The 11,363-nt window shown below is 37.3% G+C and overlaps 1 long non-coding RNA gene across 1 annotated transcript; it reads left to right on the forward strand.

The window, feature by feature from the left end:
* The first annotated feature begins 184 nt into the window (after nucleotides 1-184).
* LOC126106306 (uncharacterized) lies at nucleotides 185-10,168 on the forward strand. The gene is made up of 3 exons (XR_007523327.1): nucleotides 185-462; nucleotides 3,446-3,624; nucleotides 9,870-10,168. It is a non-coding gene; the product is annotated as an uncharacterized LOC126106306 (long non-coding RNA).
* Nucleotides 10,169-11,363: the final 1,195 nt, after the last annotated feature.

The following is an 11,363-nucleotide window of genomic DNA, read 5'->3' on the forward strand; positions in this document are numbered from 1 at the left end:
AATCGCTATCTTTTCTCCGTGGTGACTCTCATAGTACAGAGACTAAATAAATAAATACGGTCGTTATGTTAATGTGCAAACAAATAGGTTTTGCTGCAAACAGCGTCTTAGTTACGTATGTCATCAGATGGACAAAATTTGTATCGTAGTGCCATCTAGACGTGACAACATGAGACATCTTCACTACTCACAGCCACTACGAACCAGCGTGTATCCCCGTAAACACGAAACAATAACATCGCGGCATCCGCGCTGGTGGTTAGAACTCTAGTGTACATCTTAATTTCTGTAGTGTACATCATAATTTCTGATTGGATGGTATATAATTTATCATGTTCAGTTTTTTGGGTCATTGTTGTTTCTTCTTTGCGAGACTCGCTGGGTGTGGAAGGAGTTCATACACAAGTTTTGCAAATGCTGTTACGTGGTCTCAAAAGGATATTCAATATTCATATTTTTTTGGTAATTAAAACTAATTCATCTGTTGTGCATAGCGATATTTTTAATTCTTTTCGTTGATTAAGTGATTAAGTTTTTATATGTGAAATGCTATGCCGAAAAATAAAAAATGCCCGTAATAATTTATCTCCGTAGAACAAGTAGATAAAAAATCCAAGAAAAGTCACGGTTATTTTGAAGTAATATGTTCGTACATTGTTTTTCTGAGATGTTGAGTGAAGCGTCATTTACTGAGAGAACTTGATATTTCGATGCGTAGAAGTGGTTTCACGTCGTAGTGTACAATTCATTACGATTTTGTCATTAGGTAATAGTTACATTACGTACAGTTGCCAAAAATGTGTAACACAGAGTACCAAGCACTGCTATTGCTTCCACGTTTTAATTTGAATATTTATAACGGAGTGATGGTAATTTGTGTATAACAATGTGATGTTGCCACACATTATCAAACATCGTAAGCTGTAGAAAAATGTATAGTTCACAGAAATCTATGTAGTAACAGCTTCAGTTTAGTTGGTTGAAAATTGTAATTTTTATTTTTTTAAAATAACTGTCTACATCATGTGTACAATTGTCAAGGGCTGATTTTTCTTTTCAGCTTTGATGCAACATGTATATCAGAAAGTGTAATTAGCGCTCTATGAACATTAGTAGTGTTGTATTTGAAGTGTATATAAAATTGGGTGGAGACTGCAGGTTAGTGAGAGTATTGTGCATGCTCAACCCAGTGACTCCCACATAATAGTTACTGAACACTTTAGTGTAATCAAAAAGGGGGAGGGGGACTATTTTCATTTAACAGAACATGTGAATGTTGCTAGAATGGCAATTACGCTGTATTGACTATTAGGCTATGTAATGCATTGAGAAGATTGACATCTCATGTAAGTGGCATTGGGATCTGTGTCCTCCTTGGCTCTGGTGCAACAGTGGAACAGTGTAACGCATTAAACACTATCAGGTGTCACAATAGTCGTCATTTATTACGGCATGGGTTAAGTGCACATGGCCCACTTCCTCTGCCTCCCTTTGATGAATGTGCACTAACATGTTAGACAGCAGTGGTGTATGGAATGACATCATTGGGAACAAGAATTGCATCAAATAGTGTTTTTGGCTGAATCCAGTTTCTGTTTGTTTCAAAATGATGGTCGCATTTTGGTTTGCCACAGACAGGGAGAGCAGTGTCAACAGTGACCACATTCACACAAGACATATGCCTACAATGCCAACTCAATGTCTTGTGGTGTGGAGTGCTATTGGGTACAACAACACATCACAGTTGGTGTTTGTCCAGGGCACTACGACCTATGTGAATGACATCCTGAGACCTGTAACCATATCCTTTCTGCACAACACACCACCTCAGACACCATTTTTTAGCAAGACAATGCATGACCACTTGTTGCTGCACCAACACATGCCTTCTTGGTGTCACAGGATGTCAGCATTTTGCCCTGGCCCATCGGATCACATGAATTGTTGCCAGTTGAAAATGTGTGGGATATGATCAAACGAAGGGTGCATCAGTGTGACCCGATGCCAACCACCACAGATGAACTTTGGAACCTGATGAATGCTGCACGGATGGCTATATCACAGGATGCTATTCGCACCATATATGTGTTCGTGCCATCGTGAATGGAACTAGTTATCAGGACCCGTGGCGGACCTTGTGCCTACTAGGCAATGGGACCTATGCTAAATCAAAACTGAAATGTTAATTGTTTCTGCAGAACATACTAATGTACATGTCCTGTGAATATGAATGCCCTATCTATAGTCATTCAAGGTGTTTTTTTGGTACATGAGTGTACTTAAACTTCACACTTAGTTATAAAAAAATTGAATTAATCAATCAAAAGTTTTGTTATTGTATTAACTTATTTTTGAAATGCTATTGCTTGAGCCAGTTTGTTTTGTAAGTTTAATTACTTGTCATTTTAGTTTTGTCATTAACATATGGTCCAAAACTGCTGTCACTGCCTTGGTTCTTAAATAAAATATTTCTTATGAAGAGGGATAACATTGAAAACAAAAAATGACAAAAGTTGGGATAATAACAGATTTCATAAGATGATCAAATGAATACCGACTTGAAATTACCATTATAACAGGAAAAATACCATACAGATACAAAAACTCCACTAATTTTACTTTCCCATCTCATAGCCCAGGCATTGAGGCAAAAATATTGTGAGGATTCTTTTCCATTTTACAAAACGGATGACATAAATGTAAATACAGCTTTTTGATGCTTGATGAGTTTAGTTAGAAGTATTTTGTAATTTTGTTTACAATTCTAATATTTCAGATTATATTACCACCCAATTTCATACAGATTGGATGACAAAATTAAAAAAGTGTGATTTATTTTTAAAATATTAGTCTCATTTAGTGCAACTACGGTGTTCAAAATACCAAAACTTCCAAGCCTTGGAATGCTGAAAAATGAAAATGGAGAGATAGAAAATGCTAAAATTTGGTACAAGTACTTATCCCTGTAGGGATAGCAAATAGTAACATTTATTCCAAATCAGAGATAGAGGGTTAGATGGTTTGATTGAGTTGACATGAAATGGCCCACAGACTAAATAAAACAAAATGTTCAGTGCTTAAAAGTAAGACATATGCCAAACTAAGTAAATAAGGCAGTATTTATTGGATGTAAAAGGTTATGAAGTCGACTTAAAAGTGCAAAATTGGAAACCATGACTTATTTTATTTAGTATAAATGTTGTGTTTAAAATTAAATAGGATGCTGTATGCCAAAATATTTAGTATAAATGTTGTGTTTAAAATGCTGTATGCCAAACAGAGTGAAAGCTTATGTAAGTAAATATCCATTTTCAGTTGAGAAAACTGTACCTTTATAGTTTTATAATGATTTGAGATGTGTAACAATAAAATGTTTATATTTACTTCTTCTTTAAATAAGAACATTTTAGTTCCTTTAATTGACAATGGATTCATCTGTTTTCAGCATTATGTTGTTGCTAGTAATGATACAACTGATTAGTTTTGTAATGTACATTTGAAATAAGAGAAGCACAATTCCCAATAGTTGTCACTTTATCTCATGGTTGGTCACATAATGGAGCAATGACTAAAATATTATTAAGTGAAGTAACCGAGGCTGTGATAGCCAGCTTGTGTGTTCAGGTGAGTTTATTCACATCTGATATGACTAAGCAGGCCGCGGTGGCCGTGCGGTTCTGGCGCTGCAGTCCGGAACCGCGAGGCTGCTACGGTCGCAGGTTCGAATCCTGCCTCGGGCATGGGTGTGTGTGATGTCCTTAGGTTAGTTAGGTTTAAGTAGTTCTAAGTTCTAGGGGACTTATGACCTAAGATGTTGAGTCCCATAGTGCTCAGAGCCATTTGAACCATTTGATATGACTAATTTATCAAAGTCAAATTTCTTTCCCTGACACTGAGTGCCACTGTTTCTTCATTCTGTAGGACAACATAAACTCTAATTTTAATAGTCATTCTGCAGCTGTGTAGGATGAACATTTTGTTGAGAAAACAATAATATTGTATGAAATGATTTACACTAAACCCTCATTTCAAAGTGAGCTTGGGGTATATTCTACAGAATGAGCTCCAGGCCAACCTGCATATGTTTTGGAAACGTTGATAGTGCAAAACCCAGCTTATGCCTTTCTCATGATATCGTGAAAGGCTTGGATCAAGGCAGCCAGGTAGATTTCTGAAAAGCATTTAAGCTCAAGAGTACAGTAGCTTCACTTACTATCGAAATTATGATCATATGGTTTATCAAGCAGTGTTTGTGACTGGATTGAGGATTTGTTGTCAGGGAAGGACACAGCATGTTACCTTATTTTGGGAGTCATCAGTGAATGTGGAAGTAATTTCAGATGTGTCCCAGAGAAGTGTGCTCCTTAATATGGACCTCGTATATTAATGACCTTGTTGACAATATTAGTAGTAGCCCCCAGACTTCTAGCTGATTCAGTTATTTATAATGAAGTAGTGTCTCCCAAAAGCTGCACAAATACTCTCTTCGATCTTGATAAGAGTGGCAAAGATTGGCAACTTTTATCAAATGCTCAGAAAAGTAAAATAATGCACTTAACTAAAAATGAAAAAATTAATATCTTAGACTGCAAAATAACTGTTTCAATATTGTAATCAGTCATTTAATACAAATACCTGATTGTAACAATCTGTAGGCTGTGAGTGGTAAGTAGGCACATGACAGAATTAATTTCATTGTCAGGTGAGAAATAGCAGTCAGTTTACAGAGGAGGCATTTGTTAATGTCAGCGTACATCCGATTTAAGAATACTGCTTAGGTGTATGGGACCTGTAGCAGACAAGAATAACACAGGATATTGAACATGTACAAAGAAAGGTTGCATAAATGGTCACAGGTTTGTTTGAGTTAAGGAAATGTTGAAAAGCATGAATTGACAGATTCCTGACAATAGATACAAATTAACCCATGAAAGCCTTGTCCCAAGAATTCGTATCAAGATAAGAATGTTAAGTACTTCTTCAGCCAGCTATGCATCGCTCCCGTACAGACTGCAGAGACAAAATTGGACTAATTGCAACATACACAGATGCATTTAAGCAGTCATATGTCCCACACTCTGTACGTGATTTGAGTGAGAAGAAACTAACATACGAAACTGTTAATTATCCTCTTGCCATGTAACTGACTGTTGTTTCCAGAGAATGCATGTTGATCTGTGTGCACAGTGCGGTGTTTGGTGGTGGGTGCATTACTGTGAATAAAGCAAAAATAGATTCTCCTTGAAGTGCCATTTGATGTTATTTCCTGCTTAACCTGTTCACAGGCCACAGGAAGTATACTTTCCACCAACTGTATTTATTTATTGCATTCATAGGAATACATCTTACTACCTCTGTACGCTGGCATCTAGTGGTAGTTTGCTGCACCAGCTGTAATGAGTGTTCATTGTGCATTATGGCTTGTAGGGCTGAGTGGGTTACGCATCCCACCAAATAATGCCAGTGGGGAATATGCATACTATCAAAGCAACTTTTCTATGAAATGGGGGAAGTATACTTAACCTCAAAATTAATATTTCCGTTTCTGGACTGTGTGAAGCGTACTTAACAGCGACTTCTACATCTACATGGATACTCTGCAAATCACATTTAAGTGCCTGGGAGAGAGTTCATCGAACCACCTTTACAATTCTCTATTATTCCAATCTCGTATAGCACGCGGAAAGAACGAACACCTGTATCTTTCCTTATGAGCTCTGATTTCCCTTATTTTATCATGGTGATCGTTTCTCCCTCTGTAGGTTGGTGTCAACAAATTGTTTTCGCATTCGTAGGAGAAAGTTGGTGAATGGAATTTCGTGAGAAGATTCCATCACAGTGAGAAACGTCTTTCTTTTAATGATGTCCAGCCCAAATCCTGTATCATTTCTGTGACACACTCTCCCATATTTTGCCCTTCTTGGAACTTTTTCAATGTGCTCCTTCAGTCCTATTTGGTAAGGATCCCACACTGCGAAACAGTATTTTAAAAGAGGACAGACAAGCGTAGTGTAGGCAGTCTTCTTAGTAGGTCTGTTACATTTTCTAAGTTGTTGTTGTGCTCTTCAGTCCAGAGACTGGTTTGATGCAGCTCTCAATGCTACTCTATCCTGCTCAAGCCCCTTCATCTCCCAGTACCTACTGCAGCCTACATCCTTCTGAATCTGCTTAGTGTATTCATCTCTTGGTCTTCCTCTACAATTTCTACCTCCCTTGATGCCTCAGAAAATGTCCTACCAACCGATCCTTTCTTTTAGTCAAGTTGTGCCACAAACTTCTCTTCTCCCCAATCCTATTCAATACTTCCTCATTAGATATGTGATCTACCCATCTAATCTTCAGCATTCTTCTGTAGCACCACATTTCCAAAGCTTCTATTCTCTTCTTGTCCCAACTATTTATCGTCCATGTTTCACTTCCATACGTGGCTACACTCCATACAAATACTTTCAGAAATGACTTCCTGACACTTAAATCTATATTCAATGTTAACAAATTTCTCTTCTTCAGAAACGCTTTCCTTGCCATTGCCAGTCTACATTTTATATCCTCTCTACTTCGACCATCATAAGTTATTTTGCTCCCCAAATAGCGAAACTCCTTTACTACTGTAAGTGTCTCATTTCCTAATCTAATTCCCTCAGCATCAGCCGACTTAATTCGACTACATTCCATTATCCTCGTTTTGCTTCTGTTGATATTCATCTTATATCCTCCTTTCAGGACACTATCCATTCCATTCAAGTGCACTTCCAAGTCCTTTGCTGTCTCTGACAGAATTACAATGTCATCGGCAAACCTCAAAGTTTTATTACTTCTCCATGGATTTTAATACCTACTCTGAATTTTTCTTTTGTTTCCTTCACTGCTTGCTCAATATAAAGATTGAATAACATCGGGAAAAGGCTACAACCCTGTCTTACTCCCTTCCCAACCACTGCTTACCTTTCATGTCCCTCGACTCTGATAACTGCCATCTGATTTCTGTACAAATTGTAAGTAGCCTTTCACTCCATGTATTTTACCCCTACCACCTTCAGAATTTGAAAGAGAATATTCCAGTCAACATTGTCAAAAGCTTTCTCTATGTCTACAAATGCTAGAAACGTAGGTTTGCCTTTCCTTAATCTAGCTTCTAAGATAAGTCGTAGGGTCAGTATTGTCTCGCGTGTTCCAACATTTCTACGGAATCCAAACTTATCTTCCCCAAGGTCGGCTTCTACTAGTTTTTCTATTCGTCTGTAAAGAATTCGCGTTAGTATTTTGCAGTCGTGACTTATTAAACTGATAGTTCGGTAATGTTCACATCTGTCAACACCTGCTTTCTTTGGGATTGGAATTATTATATTCTTCTTGAAGTCTGAGGGTATTTCGCCTGTCTCATACATCTTGCTCACCAGATGGTAGAGTTTTGTCAGGATTGGCTCTCCCAAGGCCGTCAGTAGCTCTAATGGAATGTTGTCTACTCCCAGGGCCTTGTTTCGACTCAGATCTTTCAGTGCTCTGTCAAACTCTTCATGCAGTATCATATCTCCCATTTCATCTTCATCTACATCCTCTTCCATTTCCATAACCATTTCCATAATATTGTCCTCAAGTACATCGCCCTTGTATAGACCCTCTATATACTCCTTCCACCTTTCTGCTTTCCCTTCTTTGCTTAGAACTGGGTTTCTGTCTGAGCTCTTGGTATTCATACAAGTAAGTGTCCTGCCAATAAAACTCAGTCTTTGGTTAGCTTTCTCCACAACATTTTCTATGTCTTCCTTCCAATTTAAGTTTTTCATAATTGTAATACCTAGGTATTTAGTTGAATGTACAGCTTTTAGATTAGACTGATTAATCGTGTAACCAAAGTTTAGTGAATTCCTTTTAGCACTCATATGGATGACCTCACATTTTTCATTATGTATGGTTAACTGCCAATTTTTGCACCATTCAGATATCTTTTCTAAATCGTTTTGTGATTTTGTTTTGATCTTCTGATGATTTTATTAGTCGATAAACGACGGTGTAACCTGCAAACAACCTATGACGGCTGCTCAGATTGTCTCCCGAATCGTTTATATAGATAAGGAACAGCAAAGTGCCTATAACACTAGCTTTGGGAATGCCAGAAATCACTTCTGTTTTACTCAATGACATTCTGTCATTTGCTACGAACTGTGACCTCTCTGACAGGAAATCACAAATCCAGTCACATAACTGAGACAATATTCCACTACAAGCTGCTTGTGTGGTACAGTACCAAAAGCCTTCCAGAAATACCAAATCGATCTGAAATCCCTTGTCAGTAGCACTCAACACTTCACGTGAATAAAGAGCTAGTTGTGTTTCACAGGAACAATGTTTTCTAAACCCATGTTTACTGTCAGTAGACAGTTTTCCTTGAGGTAATTCATAATGTTTGAACACAATATATGTTCCAAAATCCTGCTGCATATCGATGTTAATGATATGCTCCTGTAATTTAGTGGATTACTCCTACTACCTCTCTTGAATATTGGTGTGACCCGTGCAACTTTCCAGTCTTTGGGTACGGATCTTTCATCAAGCGAATGGTTGTATATGATTGTTAAGTATGAGAGCTAATGCATCAGCATACTCCGAAAGGAACCCAATTGGTTAATTCTTTTACTATGCTTATGGGAATACATGTCGTCACCTCTGAATGTGCCCAACATCTTGTGGTAGAACACTGTACCAGGTGTATAAAAGCTGCTATGACAATCAATTTTTGTTTGTCATGAGATTGCTACTGTTGTCACTTGTGAAGCCAGGAATGTGTTGCTTTATTTCTGCATTACACACTGATCTATCAATCTTCAGTAAATTTTGTTTTTCACAGTATTATTGCTGTTAATTTTTTTTATATAAATGTAAACAAAATGGGATCTAGAATTTGTATATGCTATGTGACTGTATTATACCGTATATATAAAATGATGGACCCATAGCATAGAATCATTGCAATTAAATGCTCTGTAATTTAGGTACATAGATTATGTATGCCTCATAAAATCCATTCAGTTTACAAAGCAAATATGTACTTGGACTTACTCCATTGATGTACGTCATAAGCTGCTAAATAAACAAATAAAATAAAATAAAAGTTACAGTGATTAAATATCTAAGTGTAACGTTGCAAAGTAATAAGAAATGGAATGGAATGAGCACATAGGGTCAGTAATAGGAAGCCGAATGTTTGACTTTGGTTTATTGGGATAATTTTAGGAAAGTGTAGGTCATATATAAACGAAGCTGCAAAATAGCATGCTTCTGCAACCCATTCTCAGAGTTGTGCGCAAGTGTTTGAGATCCCTCACCAGGTCATTTTTTTGAAGATACGTGAGCAGTTCAGAGTTGAGCTGCTAGATTTGTTACTGGTAGGTTCAATTAATGTGTAAGTATTGCGGAGATGCTTTGCGAAGTTAAATGGGAATACCTGGAAGGAAGAGAAAGTTCTCTTCATGAAACACTTTTGATAAAATTTAGAGAACTGGCATTTGCAGCTGACTGTAGAACTATTCTATCACCACCAACATACTTTTCTCGTAAGGACCGCAAAGACAAGATAAGAGAAATTAAGGCTTGTATGGAGGTATATAGATAGATGTAGCTTCCCTTGCTCCATTTGCAACTGGAACAGAAGGAAGTGACTAGTATTGGTACAAGGGTTGTTTGTGGATTGTGTGTGCAGATACAGATAGCCTATCCCTTCTTTTAGTGATTATGCCACAAATTTGATCTTCCGAATTCCATTCAGTACCACTTAGTTACCCAAACTACCCATCTATTATAGGGTATCTCAAGAAAAGTATACACCCTTTTACAGTCCATAATTACAATAATTTTTTCCTTTTTTTCAGGTGTGATGGCTTGAAAAATGGTTAAAGGCATGCTGAAAATTAAACAAAGAAAGTTCATTCTAAAGTGCTACTGGAAGACTGAGAATTTAAGTGGAATGCAAAGTTTCAACAAAATGCACCAACTTGACTCACAATTACTCATTTGTGAGATAAATTTGAGGAAGCAGGAACTGTCCAGAGTGCCAACAAGAACTATTCTAGAAGACTATGATCATCCACAGTTCCACAAGAGAAAGAAAAGTCATTGAAAGGTTTCAATAATCTCCTAGAAAGTCTGTGCGGCAAGGGGAATTCCAAAGACAAGTGTCCATCACATTTGGAAGCATATCCAATGGAAAAGTTTTATTCCTAGATTACTCCAGGCTCTGAATGAGAATGATCATGACTGGAAAATTGAATTTTGTGAGTGGTATCAAGCAAGATGCCCAGAGGACAAAAAATTCCCATACAAGGATTTTTGGAGTGATGATGCCACTTTTAAGTTAAATCATTCAGTTAATCGTCACAATTATACCTACTGGCCAGCTGAGAATCCTCATGTGACAGTGGAACACCATGTGACACTTAACAGTGGAACACCTTGTGAATCTACCAGGAGTTACAGTGTGGTGTGGTTTATCAGTATGAGATGTTTCAGGATGGAGAATGGTATTTCCAGTTCAATTTGAGCACCTCCCCACTACCTTGTTGAACACTTACGGGCAGATCAACAGAAGTAAGAGGCAGTACCGGGTACCCTCCACGCTCACCAGATTTTACCTCTATAGATTTATTTTTTCAGTGAGGCGGCATGTGAAGCACAATGCTTATAGCACGAGACAAGTTACAATCAGCGAGTTGAAAGTAGCCAAGTAAATTAATGTGCCAAAATACCATGCAACAATTAGCAGTGTGTTGGATTCCATCAATCTGCATTATCAGCTGTTCAGTTTGAACACTGCTGATAAATAACTAGTTTCTACATTTTCTCACATTATTCTTAGTTTTGAAATTTTTTCTGTTCCTTAATAAATATTGGTGTTACAGTCATAAAAAGAGTGAAAACATTTTTTTTTTCCTTGTCTGTTCTGTTTATAGCCAACATTTCACTTCTGCACAAGGATACTTCCAGCAAAGATGTCTTAACACTTTGCTAGATATTAATACCTTCTCTTTTTCAATGAAGCTTTTCTTGGTGTTGTGGATAATCTAGTGTAAACGTAGTAAGTACTGTGTAGGAAAGGAAGGGTATAGCATACATACTTCCAATTTCTAAGTTTCTTAAAACTTAATTGAGGCTAATTCCTTTATCTCTTTGAGGTAGGAAGATTAAAAACTAACAAGAGGGCGTCATGGAATGGTCCTCTCCAATTAATTTCAAACTCACAGGAAGGTTGGTGCTGGGCATCAGTTACAAAAATCAGTACAGCATGATTCTCAAAAAATGAATATTAGAAGATTTCTGAGTATCATGAAGTACAAACATTTTCACAAAATTAAAATCACTGAAGGTGT

This window comes from Schistocerca cancellata, chromosome 10 (genome assembly GCF_023864275.1).
Source record: "Schistocerca cancellata isolate TAMUIC-IGC-003103 chromosome 10, iqSchCanc2.1, whole genome shotgun sequence".
Taxonomy (NCBI): Eukaryota; Metazoa; Arthropoda; class Insecta; order Orthoptera; family Acrididae; genus Schistocerca; species Schistocerca cancellata.